A 14349-nucleotide genomic window follows, 5' to 3' on the forward strand; every position below is an offset into this window, starting at 1 on the left:
AATGCTATAATGATACATGAATTTTTGGTCTGAAAGCTGGGGCAAATGATAATGCCATTTATTAAATACATGTAACACTGAGGAGGAGAAACTTGAATGGGCTGGGATTAGAGGAATCAAGAATTCAGTTTTGGACATGTTAATGTCAAGATGGCTCTTAGATACTCTTGTAAAAATGTTGCATAAGCAATTTGATATAGAACAAATGTATGAAAAAATCAGAACCCATAGGTTTTTATTCTATTTCTACCTACCAGGAGGCTTTTTGACTGTAGTTAAATTACTGTCATTTCCTTTCTCTAAGAACGGCTTCTCATTTTTTATTAGGGATAAAAACTTCATTAGGCTACAAGACCACTTGAGTACTTAATGTTCTGTTGAATATGTATACAATACTCTTTGAAATTAAACCAGTCAAAATATAATACTTAGAGAATTCACAAAAATATGAAAAGTAAATATTTAGATTTAAGATCTGATGAATAATATTTGACAGTCAGGATGGATGTATATGTTATTTAAAACAGGAGGAGAGCACCCAGAAAGTAGACATAAAGAAGATAAATTTTCCAGAGGTTCAGCTCTGCACACTGATAATAGGATCCAGTTCAAGGAAGAGATTCCAGCAAATGAGCCTAGAGAAGGAGTAGCTAGTTGAGATGGGAGAAATTTCAAGAGAGTGGGAAGTCTCAGAAATCACGTAAATAAAATAAGTTTTGACCATTAATACTAGATGCTACTGAAATTCTGGGGTGAAAACTGGGAATCAATGATCGGAATTACAGATTTGGGAGTTACTGGTGACCTTGAGAAGGGCTGGTTTAGTGAAGTGATAGGGATGAAATTGTGATTTGAATGGGTTCATGAGAAAATGAGAGATTTGTGCTTCTGATAATGGTATCAGGTCCTTTATTTCCTTCCTAGGTCCTTTATTTCCTTACCCCAGGAAAACTTAAAAATCTGGATGAAATATTTGTAAAATCTTCTCAAATCATTAAAGAGCTAAAAAAAGTATTGAGTAACTGCAAGAATAAGAAGGAGAAGGAGGTGTGAATCCAGAGAAGGGAGTCTGTAATATGGGGTTGTTTTTGTTCTGAGGGTATTTGTAAACTATGAAAATGTGGCTGAGAGAGTAATCAGTATATCTAGTAGTTTCAACAAATTGGGGAGCCAAAATTTTAGTCTAGAGCCTTCTAAGGGAGAGTGTTGGTAAACCACCATGTGCTTTGAGTTAGTGCCCTGAAGGGAAGCACACTAAAAAAGAGAAAAGAAGGAAAAGTAAAACAGTTTCCACACTGACTGCTGTACTTAATTAATCTCCTTAGTCCAGAAAAATCTTGAGCCCTGAATTAAATTGAAATGATCCCAGATTGTTATTTTTCTCATGTATTTGATGGAAGAAAAAACCCAAACCAAAAACCTCTTACATGGATAGATGGATAGATATGTGATAAGGGAAGTGTATTAAATGTGAAAGGTAGAGATTTAGTAGTGAATATAGAAATGTTCGCTATAAAACTTTTCAAAATTTTCAGTAATTTTGAACATTAAAAAAATTAAATATTGGCAAAAGATGACTGCTGTCTATAGAGGAAAGAAATGTTAGCTTAGGTCTCAGATCATGTTCCAAAATTATTTTTTAAATATAATGTCCACCAAAAAATCAAATACAATGAGACATACAAAGAGTTAAGACAACAGGAACAAGAACCAGCAGAGACAACAGATAGAGACCTACAGATACTCCACCTGGTGGAGATACCAGACACAGACTGTAAGCAACCATGGTTGCTATGTTTAGAGATCAGAGCTCACCTTAAACTCAGCAAGAAGTTTTAAATTAAGGCATGATATTGCATATGTGAAATGAACACATTGAATTTTTGAAACTGAAAATTATAATCACTAAAATTGATAACACAATAGCTGAATTTAAGAGCAAAATAAACTTAGCAAAAGAGAGAAACAGTAAACTTGATAACTAAGAATAAACTGTACGTAATAAAGCATGGATTAACAAAAAGATAAGAAATACATGAAAGATAGTGAGGGAGAATTCAGTGAGTTGCTCTCACACATATTCAGTTGGGGACCTAGAAGTGGAGAAGAAGAGTGTAGAAGGTACAATATTTAAAGTGATTATGGATTTAAAATTTTTTAAAGGTGATGAAAATTACCAGTCCACAGAATTTAAAAGTTTAGCAAATCTGAAGTCATAAAAAATAAGAAGAAATCCATGCCTTGATACATCATAGAGAAACTGCCAAAAACCAAAGACAAAGAGAAAATCTTAAAAGTAGCAGGTGTGGCTCTGGTACAGGGCAGATTACTCCCCAGGAGTAGCATTAGACTGATAGCTACTTCTCAATAGCAACAAAGCTAGAAGATTGGGGAGTAATACCAGTAATATATGAAAAGTCCCCCTGCCAACCTATTCTTTATCCAGTACATTCTTTATCCAGTAAAAAATTATTTCAGGAATGAAGGTGATACAAAATATTTTCAAACAGAAAATGAGAACAATTGCCACCAGAAGATCTGCATTAAAATAAATACTTTTTTTTTTTCCAGACAGAAGAAAAAGGATTCCAGTCAGAAGATAAGAGATGGAGAGGAACAAAAATGATAAAATGCAGGTAAATGTAAATGAATACTGACTGTATAAAACAAAAATAACAATGTACTGTGAGAATAAAATTATACAGAGAATTAAGATACATAATAGTTACCTAAACAGGGAGGACAATAAATTAAATTCTTGCTTTGTCCAGAGTAAGGGTAAGAGTATCAATTAACATGATACATTTTTTACTGTATAAGTTTTCTTTATTGTTTCCTTCTTATACATGCAATATCTTTAGGACTCTTTCTGAAAAATGGTTTTATTGAAGTATAACTGACATACAGTGAACTGACAAATTGTGTAAGATTTGACATGTATATACACCCATGAAACAGTCGTCACAATCAAGATAATGAACACACACATGCACCCCGACAGTTTCTTTGTGCTTTTTGTAATCTCTTCCACCCTCGCATTCCCAGGCCACTACTGATCTGCTTGCTATCACTATAGGTTAGCATTCACTGGATATTTATATAAATGAAATCATGCAGTATATCCCCCTTTCCTCTGACTCTTTTCACTTAGCATAATTATTTTAAGATTTATCCATGTTGCATGAAACAGTAGTTTTTTGATTGATGACTTGTAGTCTATTGCATGGATATAGGACAATTTGTTTATGAATTCACCTATTGATAATTCTTGGCTATTTCATATAAAGTTGCTATGAACATTTGTTTACTACTCTTAGTATTTAGCACAGTACATACTATAAAGTATATACTTAGCTTAAAGTACATATATGTTTTCATTTATCTTGAGTAAATGAAATTCCACCTAGAAGTAGAATGGGTGGGTAATATGGTACATATATGTTTAACTAAAAACAAAACAAAACAAAACAAAAAAACAAAACAAAACAAAAAAAACCTGACAAACTAATTTCTAAAGTTGTACCATTTTATATTCTGCAGTTTCACATTGGAGTTTTAACTCCTCCATATATTCACTAACACATAGTAAGATCAGTCTTTAATTTTAAACCTTCTAATAGGTGTGTAATGATACCTCATTGTGACCTTAATTTGCATTTCTGTAGTGACTAAGTTGACCATCTTTTCATGTATTTATTTACTATCTGTATATCTTCTTTGTTGAGGGGTCTGTTCAAATCTTCTATTTTTAAAATTTAACCATTTTCTTATTGAGTTTGAGAGTTCTCTATATTTTCAGGAAACAACTTTGATTTTGTTTGTTTGTTTTTTAGATATGTGATTTGTAAATATTTTCTTTCAGTCTGTAGCTTATTTTCAATATCTTAACAGTGTCTTTCAAATAGCAGAGTTCTTGGGATGCCAGGGTGGCTCAGTCAGTTAAGCCTCTGCCTTTGGCTCAGGTCATGACTTCCAGGTCCTGGGATTGAGCCCTGCATTGGGCTCCCTGCTTAGCAGGGAGTCTGCTTTTCCTTCTCCCTTTCCCCCTCTCCACCCCCAGTTAGGCTCTCTGTATCTTAAATAATAAATAAAAACTTTAAAAAAACAAAATAAAATAAAAAACTCATTTAAGAAAACCAATAGCATAGTTCTTCATTTTATTTACTTATTTTGATTTTAAGAGATTTTATTTATTTATTTGAGAGAGATAGAGAGAGTGAGAGAGAGAGAGCAGGCATAAGCGGGAGTGGGGGAATAAGGGGGGGGAGTAAGGAGGGGGAGCATCAGAGGGAGAAGCAGACTCTTTGCTGAGAAGGGAGCCCAATGCGGGGCTTGATTTCAGGATCTGGAGATATAACCTGAGCAAAGGCAGATGCTTAACTGACTCAGCCACCCAGGTGTGGGCACAGTTCTTTATTTTAATGAAGTTCGACTTATCAATTTATTCTTTTATGGATAATGCTTTGTTATCATATCTAAGAAATCTTACATAGAGAGAATTTGTTTCTTGTAGGAAGTACACACTTGAATATTGTTTTTTTATCTAATTTGACAATCTGCAACTTTAAATTGAAGTGTTTAGACCATTTACATTTAATGTGATTATTTATGTGGTTGGTTTAATCTACATTTTATTATTTGTTTTCTATTTGTCCCATGCAGAACTGACTATATAATTTGTGTGGTCCAGTGGAACATGAAATTGTGGGGTCTTTGTTTATAAATTATTTTTTCAAAATGGTAACAATAGAGCATTAATCCAAATTCAGTTCCCTTCTAAGTGCAAGGCCTCAAATAACTGAACAGGTCAGATGCCTATCAACCTGGTTCTGCTCCCATCTGTTCTTTCTTCTTTGTTTTTTTTTCCCCCTATTCTTTTTGGATTGAATGATTTTTTTTTTAATGAATTCAACTCTATTGTTGACCTGTAACTATAATTCTTTGCTCTGTTATTCCAGTGGTTGCTTTATATGTTATATATATGTATAACATATACTGTTGTAAGGTTTGTAGTGTGTGTGTGTATATATATATACTATATATGTATAATCTTACAACTGTATAGATACTATATATATATACATGTGTATATATACTATATATGTATAACCTTACAACAGTATACTTCCATTTCTCCTATTCTACTATTTGCTGCATTTATTTTACTTTTGTATATGCTTCAAACCCATAATACATTGTTATTATTTTGCTTTAAACAGTTTATTATCTTTTAAGGATGTTTAACAAGCAAAAAGTATTTATGTTTACCCATGTAGTTACCATTTCTGATTCTTTTCATTCTTTTGTGTAGATACAGGTTTTCATCTGGTATCATTTTCTTTCTGCCTTAAGCGCTTTCCTTAATATATTTTTTTAGTGCAGGTCTGTTGTCATATTTAACTTTGCTCCTCTCTCTTCTTTTTTTTCTGCTTGCTTGTAAGATTTTCTCTTTATCACTCAGATCACAATTTGATTATGATGTTTCTTGTGTTTGGTGGTGTTGAACTTCAAGAATTTGTGGATTAACAGTTTTTATCAAATTTTAAATTTTTTTGGCCATGATTTTCCCAGTATTTCTTCTTTCCCCTTTCCTCTTTCTTCCCTGAAGAGGTGCCAATATCATGTACATTAGGCTGCAGAAAGTTGTCCTAAAGTTTAATGACCACTGATCCTCTGTACTTTTTTTCAGTTTTTTTTTTTTTTTCAATTACATGTTGGATGGTTTTTATTGTTATGTCTCCAGTTTTACTTATGTTTTCTTCTGCAATGTCTAAACTGGCATTAATCTAATATAGTGTATTTTTTTTCTCAATCATTGTGATTTTTATTTAAAGAAGCTTCATTTGTGTTTTTTAGATTTTTCCTGTTTTAACATGTTCAGTTTTTCCTCTAAGTAATAACTATTTTAATGTACTTTTCTATTAATTCTATCATTTGTGTCATATCAGAGTGAGGTTCAATTGATTGTTTTTTCTCCTCATTATGGGTTATATTTTTCCATTTCTTTTCATGCCCAGTGACTTTTTATTGTATGCCAATCACTGGGTATTTTACCTTTTGGGGTACTAGATATTTTTGCATTTTTATAAATTTTCTTGAGTATTATTCTGGGATGTGGTTAAGTTATTTGAAATCAGATTTTTGTGGTCTTGTTTTAGCCTTTGTTATGTGGGACAAGAGCAGCATCTAGCCTATGGTAATTTGTCCCCAGTATTGAGGCGCGACTCTTTTTAGTAATTAAATGATTCACAAATTTGAGATTTTCCACTCTGGCATGGTACATCATGCAGGGCCACGTGGGAAAGCACCAGGGTGAGTCAGGAAGCCAAAGGAGTGTGAGGAATCATGGGCAAAAGTCTTTACTGTGGCTTTCATGGGAGGGAATAAGTGAAGCAAAGTAAACTGCTGAACAGGTTTAGGATTGAATAGTTTGAATAATTACGGTGGGCTCTGGGCTAGAGGAGCATTCCTTAGTTGTCTGATACCTGGACCTGGGGTAATTAGGACAGAGAAATATTGTCTTCTCAAGTGTTCAGTAGAAGAGATAGTTGAGGGTTTGGGCTCTATTGGTTGGTTTGCATATAAAAGGTATGCTTGCAGGGGATTCATTTGCTATTTATAGGAATTGATTAGCTGGCCCTGGGAGGGATAGTCTCTTGCAGTCAGGGAAACCCCAGATTCCAGTACATCAAGAATACAGAAAATAAGAAAATAGAATTAATACAGGAGCAGAGACTATTCCTGTCGTCAGTGATCTGGGGGCACTCCCCTCTCACATTTTGGGCAGTTCTTTCCTCAGCCTTGGGTAGTTTCCTCATAGGCACTCAAGAGCATACTGGAGACAAACTTTTTGCCTATCTCCAGAGCTCCTCCTCCGTGCAATTCTCTCCTCTTTGGTACTCTGTCTTATGGGCCCTAGCAACTTTTGCTCCCCTCCACTCTTTGATCCACCTCTACCCTTAGAAATACACCTAGCTTTCCTTCAGATCCCTCTCTTTGCACCACAGCCTGTATTGCTTTCTCCAGGCACTAAGCAGAGGTAATTGCAAGGTTCACCTCATTGACTTCTTGCCTGTCAGGGATCACATGCCTTAGGTTACTTACGTCCAATATCTTCAGAAATTTTTGTAATATATATATTTCATCTGGTTTTTCAGTTGTTTCAGGTCAGAGGATAAATCAAGTCTTTCTTACCCAATTTTGGATGGAAGCAGAAATCTAACATCAGATTTTGATGAGTCAGGGGTACATACTATAATTTCTAGGATAAGAACTAATAAAATATCCAAAAAACCCATGCAATCTCCAAATCAATAAAGAAATTACATTGGAAAAAATAATCTAAACTAAGGCAAGAATGGAGTGAAAAAGTAATAAAGACTAAGCAAAAACAAATAGCCATAGTAATCAGGGTGGACTTATATCACATTAAAATGATGCTACATTAAAAATTGCATTAGTAATTAAAAATGAAGTATACCAAATGATGCAATGAAAAGATGAAGATTATACTGCATTAAATGAAACTCAACCATATGCCATATATATAAGTATATACATGTGTATATGGTTGCCATATATATATGACAAAAAACAAAGGTCGAGAATAAATAGCCTAACATTTATCTCATGTAGTTAGAAAAAGAACTTCAACTCAACCCAAAAAGAAGAAGGAAGTGATAAAATAAGACCAGATATTAATGAAATAACTATAATGAAAAAAAGGCTAAAAGATCTATAGCTATTAAAGACGTTAAATCTGTAATTTTGAACCTGCAACAATAACCAAATCAAACCAAACCAAACAACCCTCTGGGACTGGATGGATCAGGGCAAACTCTACAATTTAAGGAAGCACTAAGGCACAAACTCTTTTAGAGAATTGAAAAAGAGGAAGCACTTCCGATCTCCTTTTTAAGAGGCCAGCATAACCTTAACATTTAAGCCTGATGAAAGTATTAGAGGAATAATTAAGGCTGATTTTATTTAAGATAATAGATTAAAAAAATATTCTACACAAAATATGTGTAAGCAGAATCTGACAATACATAAATTAGACAATAGATTATGACCCAACTGTGATGGGTATTAAGGAGGGCAAATATTGCATGGTGCACTGGGTGTTATATGCAAATAATGAATCATGGAACATTGCATCAAAAACTGGGGATGTACTGTATGGTGACTAATATAACAAAATAAAAATTATAAAAAAAAAAGATTATGACTCAACTGGATTGGTTCCAGGAATACAATGTTGATTCAACATTTGTAAACTATATTGGGGCAGGTTTGTCATATTCCTTTAAAGAAATGAGGGAGAAAAATGATATGGCTATTTCAAAAGATGCAGAAAAAATATTTAATAAAATTCTTATTCATGTATGATAAATATTCTTAGCAAACTAGGAATAGAAGGGAACCTCCTTATCTATAAAACACCTGCAGCTAATATCACACTGTGGACCACATGATCAATAGGAGTTGGCAGTGTGATATAGCTTGACCCAGTCTTAAAAGGAAGCACAGTGCTTTGCTCAAGGAAGGTTAAGTCCTGCTATACCCTGCTTAGGTCAGAAACACCTGGGATATTGTGCTGGTTTCTTGGGGCCTGGGTCTACCAGGAGCATTGGTAAACTGAAGAAACCCAGAAAAGATAATGAATGCCATAAATCATGCTAAGTGTGCAATGGTGGAAACAACTAAAAAGAAGACTTAACAAGTAGCCAGTGTTTCCTAGGGAGGAGCTCTAAACTTACTTTGAGCGTCTAGGGGAAAGTGTAATTGGTACTAGAGGACAGCAGTTAAAGATAGATGCACTTAGGAACTGCACAAGGAAGAGCTTTTTAACAAGTAAAACTCTGAAAATGAGAACCATCTGCTAAGTTCTCTGATGTTGTTAGTGTTTATTAAGAAGCTGGATGAGCCTTCAGCAAGGACATTACAGAAAGGATTGGGTTGAATTAGCAACATCTAAAATGACTTCTAACCCCAAGATTCTATAATTCAATAATCATAGATCAGAATTTTAATGCTTTTTACAAAAAGGCCGTTGCAAGCTTACAACGTGATGCTTACAGCAGCAAACACAACATCCACACCAGAATAGTTCCAAGTGTTAACTGCTTTGTATTTCTTTTCTGAATTTTGTTAGAAATCACTGATAAGTCTCTAAAGGGATATTTTGCTCATCTTGTCATTGGTAAACTCTGAAGACATTTCAGTTAGACTCTAGGTCAGTCACCAGAATGCTGCATAGGGTACAGGTATCCCCCGCTTTTTCAAAGTTCACGTTATGCCACTTTCCTTTTATAAAGACCTACACTAGTACCCGCTTTTGCTAAGCAAAAGAAATCTGAAGAGGATTTTGCCTTTTACTAAAAAAAGGCAAAAAGCAAAAATAGTGTTTCTTCAACGTTTGTTTTGCAGCAAGTGGTTATAAGGCAGCCCACACCGAGCCCAGGGAGAGTGGCGCCGCCAAGCTCCTTCCCCTGGAACTACACTCAGCCCCTGGGCAGCGAGCCGCCATAGCTTTGAACTGTGTCTGAGCGTCTGTGCTCTATCTCAGTTTATTTTGTGCATCCATTAGCGAGGTGTGTCTGAAAGTATCCGAAAAGCCTAAGAGAGGTGTTTGGTTTTTGTTTTTTTTTTTTTAAGTCTGGGAATTCTCAAAAATGTTTCCATATAAATTAATGGTAATTACTTCTTCCCTATATGCCATTTCAGCTCATGAAAGGTTTCACAGGAATGCTGTACTTTTAGAGAGTGGGGAAAACATGTAATTGAAAGTCCATCACTTAGCCTCTACTTTTGGTGTGAGGATACTTAATGAATGGAAAACTCGAGGAAGTTAAACTGTTTCTCAATATCCCTGGATTTGCTCATGATTTCTTAAACTTCTCTCATCCGTTATACTCCATTTGCATATCATGTTTCTTCTTTTGAAACTGGCTTTATTTCTACACTGCCTTTCATAGTTCACCCTAATTTAACACATTTTAAATTAAATAACAGCAAAAACAGCATTTAAACAAAATTTCTCAGCTAAGTTTTTTGAGAATCATCACCTTCTTACCGTCTTAACCTACACGTCTAACTTATTTTCCTAAAGAGTAACTATCTCTTATTTGAGTTGTGTTCCTTTAAAATTGTATGCCATTTCTAGTGGCTCATGAATTCCTCATATTGCTATTAAATATGGCTATATATCAGTTCCATAAAAATATCTCGGTGGTTCTAATATCTTGTTAGAGAATTTGTGAATTCCTCTATTTTTCCCTAGCCATCAATGGTTCTTTTCAAGCAAAAGTTTTGTTAGCTCAATAGGGGGAGAGAGGGAATCACAAAGTCAAGTCCTGAAAGCGAGTGCTAGTCAGAAGACCTTCTCGATTCCGTGTCTGGTGTCTGAAAACCGTTCCTAGTCTAATGTTTTATCTCTTCAGAAACATCTAAGCATCGAGACAACAGTTAATGTCAAGGCTAGCATTCTTACATCTGAATCCGAGTAATGTATCAAAAGGATTTATACCCATGGCTATCTTTTTTTGCTATCCTTTGATTTATGGATTATTCAGATTGCCATTATTTAATATCACCTGTTTCCCTAGTTACAATTCTTACTGTATTTCAGCTATGATTGAAAAGGCTTAAGAATAGAGACTATTTGTCCTCTTCTTTTAAATACATAATTTTCTTTTAACAAATAGATATTTATTACTTTATTCCTTATTATTTTACATATTATTTTATCAAACTCAAATTTTTAGTAGGGTAAGAATAATTATATATTGTTAATACTGACCTATTTTTCAAGTGCAATTAAAGATATTTTCAAGGATTACTTCTTTTTGGATCAGTATTTGTTTTTGCCCACACATAAATTTTAATATTACCACAGGTATGTGTGTAGTCTTAAGGAATCCTTCTTAATTTATTTTTAAAATTACCTAAGAATTTCAGCTAATGATTTGAAAGTATGCTATTATTATGGCTAATATAAATCTTAAATGGTGCACAATATTTTAAATAACACACTAGTAACCCATAAAATGACATTTGTAGGAAATATTAACACTTAAAATCTCATATTATAGATATTTACATGATTGAGCTCTATAAAATTCTTGCAGATTGAAACATTTGAATGACTAAAAGCAGGTACTACAGTAATACACATATCTAATTACCTCCAAATTCATCTATATAGAATTTCACAAAGTAGGTCATAAGCACCTGTATTATAATTTTGCAAAATGAAGCTGCATTGTATATAATAAATTACAAACCATTTAGAAAGACTCACAAAATGCATGGGTGTTTTACTGTAACCTAATGTTGTGTAGAATATGGTATAACATTAATATGTTTTGGGGTTCTGCCAAGAGAAATTAGTTTCTAGAAATGCTGGAATAATTTATTCCGACCTGGTCCTACAGCATAGACCCCAAGGGCACTGTTAGAGCAAAAAAGAACAATAAAAAATCAAGAATTAGTTAGCAAGCCAATACAAATCAGAGTTGATGTTGTAGTAATTTTATGCTAAAGAGACCAAAACCATCCTTAGGAGCTGGTTTTCCCAGAACAAAGATCAAGCTAGTCTTTTCCCTATCTTCATTTAATAAGTTTGTTTCCTAAATAAATCAAAGGTGAATGAACTTTCATCAATAGAGTCGGGTTTGAAATAGACTGATAAGGAATATTCTTCGACAGGATGTGTAAAAAGAAGATAATTCAGAATTTTTGTGCTTTATGATTTGCAATCAAATTTGAAAATGACATGAAGAAATGTAAACATCTAATTAATGGGTATAGTGAAAATGAACTCAAAACTACCCAACTCAAGATTCTGGAACTGTGCTATCCAAAACAGTGTCAGGTGTGGCTCCTTAAATTTTAATTTTAATTGATCAGATAAAGTTAAAAATTTATTTCCTTCATTGCATTCGTCATATTTCAAGTGCTCAGTAGCCAAATATGACCAGTGACTATTGAGTTGGACAGCACAGATAGAAGTCATTTCATCACCAAGTTCTATTGGAAGAGATACTTCTTACCCTATGCAGCCACAACATGTATACCCCAACCGGTCCTTGGCTTCTTTTTTTTCCTCTTTCAATTTTTATTTAATCAGAAAAACCATACATTCCAAAAAGTCCATCTTTGGTTCTTTGGGGGAAAAAAAGGAAGGGGGAAGGAGGGATGGGGGCGCCTGGGTGGCTCAGTGGGTTAAGGGCTGAACTCTTGATTTCAGCTCAGGTCATGGTCTCAGGGTCCTGAGATCCAGTTCTGCATCAGGCTCCATGTTCTGCGTCGAGCCTCCTTAAGATTCTCTCTCTCCCTCTGCCCTTCCCCTTTGTGCATCACTCTCTCCCCCTTAAAAAAAAACCCAAAAAGTATATTTCTGCTAATGACAAGCATTACTGACAAAAACTGACCAGTTCTTTTAAAAAACAAACTAAAACTGTACTATTTTGCAAGCCACTACTATTTTGCATACCAGCATTTTAGTAGCAGAATCGATTGACGCTAGATCATTATAATCGTAAGGAAATAAATCATTAGTACAAAATGTATATGGGCACTGAGATGGATAGTTTGGTCATTGAGAATGGACTTGGATTTCTGTAGTATGGACTGCCTTAGAACCCATTGCTGTTCTGAGGAAGAGTTTCACATGGTCAAGTGGGAAGAGAGGGAGCCAAATAATCCTGCAGGTTGGTCATGCTGGGATGTCCTCGGGCTCGTGACTCAGGAGAGCAACTGAACCAGAAAATGGGTCGGAGTTAGGGTCAGAAGGACAGGAAAAATGTTAAACCATGTAAATTCCAACCTTCAGAAACCAAGTCTATGAAAACCACAGTGACTCAGCAGGAAAAATGCTTATTGGAAGAAGTATCTCTGAATTGGAGCCTCTCAAGCTCTGCATTTGATTAAGCCCACTTAAGAAGAAAACAGCCTCATTTTGTGTTGCTCTGTTATCTTCAAATGATTAAAATGATATCATTACCACTTATAAATTTTATATCTCTCTCAAAGATTACATTTTAAAAACCCACTTAAATGATACCACGCTGCCATAAAAGGCAGTTTCTCCTCTCACTGAAATAATATTCCCTTAGGGTCAGATTTACATCTCATTGCAACGCCATGGGAGAATTAGGCTCCAAGAAAGCAAAGAGAATCCTCATAGAGTTACATAGGATGAAATTTGGCTCAGACATTATTTTTTAGATGGAAACTGATAAACAGAATAAAAGGTAAAATATACAGAAATGCCAAAAGAAAGGAGCCCTTCTTGTTGTTGTCTCCGGGTTGTTTTTTGTCTCCCTTCTCAGTGCTATTTTGACGAATTTTCCCCTGGTCTCCTTTATGCTTGTGCTATTAGGGCCTGCTAGTATGAAAAACTAGGAATTCAAGTAAAAATAAAATGATTCCTTGTCCTATTTATCTTCCATAATGATGAGCTCTGAGTAGCACACTCTGGGTCTCCAACTATGCCCTAAAAGACCAGACTCTGGGGTGAAATTATTCCTTGGGACAGGCTAACCACGGGGCCGCAAGTAACAGACTGCCTGATCTACTCTTTTCAAGAGACATCGGCCTGTGCTATGATACCCTCACGTTCAGAAAACCAGGGAGGTCTCATGCTTATTAGAATTGCGAATGGAAAATCCAAGATATGCCTGTTACAAGTGTAGAAGTGATACATTTCATTGTTTTATCCTACAATCACTTTCATGTTTTTACTGTCTTTGCTTCGTCTTTGTTTTCTTTGTATCATAAAATATTCTAGTATATTTTTGTGGTAATTCCAAGAAGGGATTAACTGTGGTCTATTGTACTTATTATTTCAAATAGTCTATAACAGCTCTTTGTAATTTAAAAAATCCAGACTGTGGAGTTCTCTCTCATTCTCGGAAAAACATAATTTACTTTCTAGTTGTATGTAGTATGTCTATATTACATATTCTGGGTTGCTCCTAAATTACTTTTTGGTTGATATTATTTGGCTGAAATTCAATTCTACAACCATAAACCATCATGCAGAATGTGGGAAATGTTATTTTATACCTGCATTAGGCATATTTTCAGATATTCCTAAAATGCTAATTGCTTATTTTAGAGTCATAAAGTCAGTTAATCCCATGAAGTCTGTAAAAGAAGTTTATATAGCTCAAACATTGCTTTATTTCTGTTGCCGTGGTATCTGTATATGGTTTCTAGTCTATGAGCTGTGGTTGGTACATTTCAAAATCCCAGGTGCTTTTCTGATGAAGAAGCCCATTCTGCTATAGCTTGTAACCTGAAAAACCATACCATTGCATTCAGAGAATATGTACTATGTGCAAT

At 34.6% G+C, this 14349-nt stretch overlaps 1 long non-coding RNA gene across 1 annotated transcript in view; it reads left to right on the plus strand.

Annotated features, from left to right (window-relative positions):
• Positions 1-14349, plus strand: part of LOC123000850 (uncharacterized) — a 41315-nt gene that overhangs the window by 22610 nt on the left and 4356 nt on the right. The window contains exon 3 of the long non-coding RNA XR_008957865.1: positions 2572-2636. This is a non-coding gene — a long non-coding RNA (uncharacterized LOC123000850). The remainder of the gene's footprint in view (positions 1-2571; positions 2637-14349) is intronic.

The sequence above is a fragment of the Ursus arctos genome, unplaced genomic scaffold, assembly GCF_023065955.2.
Source record: "Ursus arctos isolate Adak ecotype North America unplaced genomic scaffold, UrsArc2.0 scaffold_6, whole genome shotgun sequence".
Lineage (NCBI taxonomy): Eukaryota > Metazoa > Chordata > Mammalia > Carnivora > Ursidae > Ursus > Ursus arctos.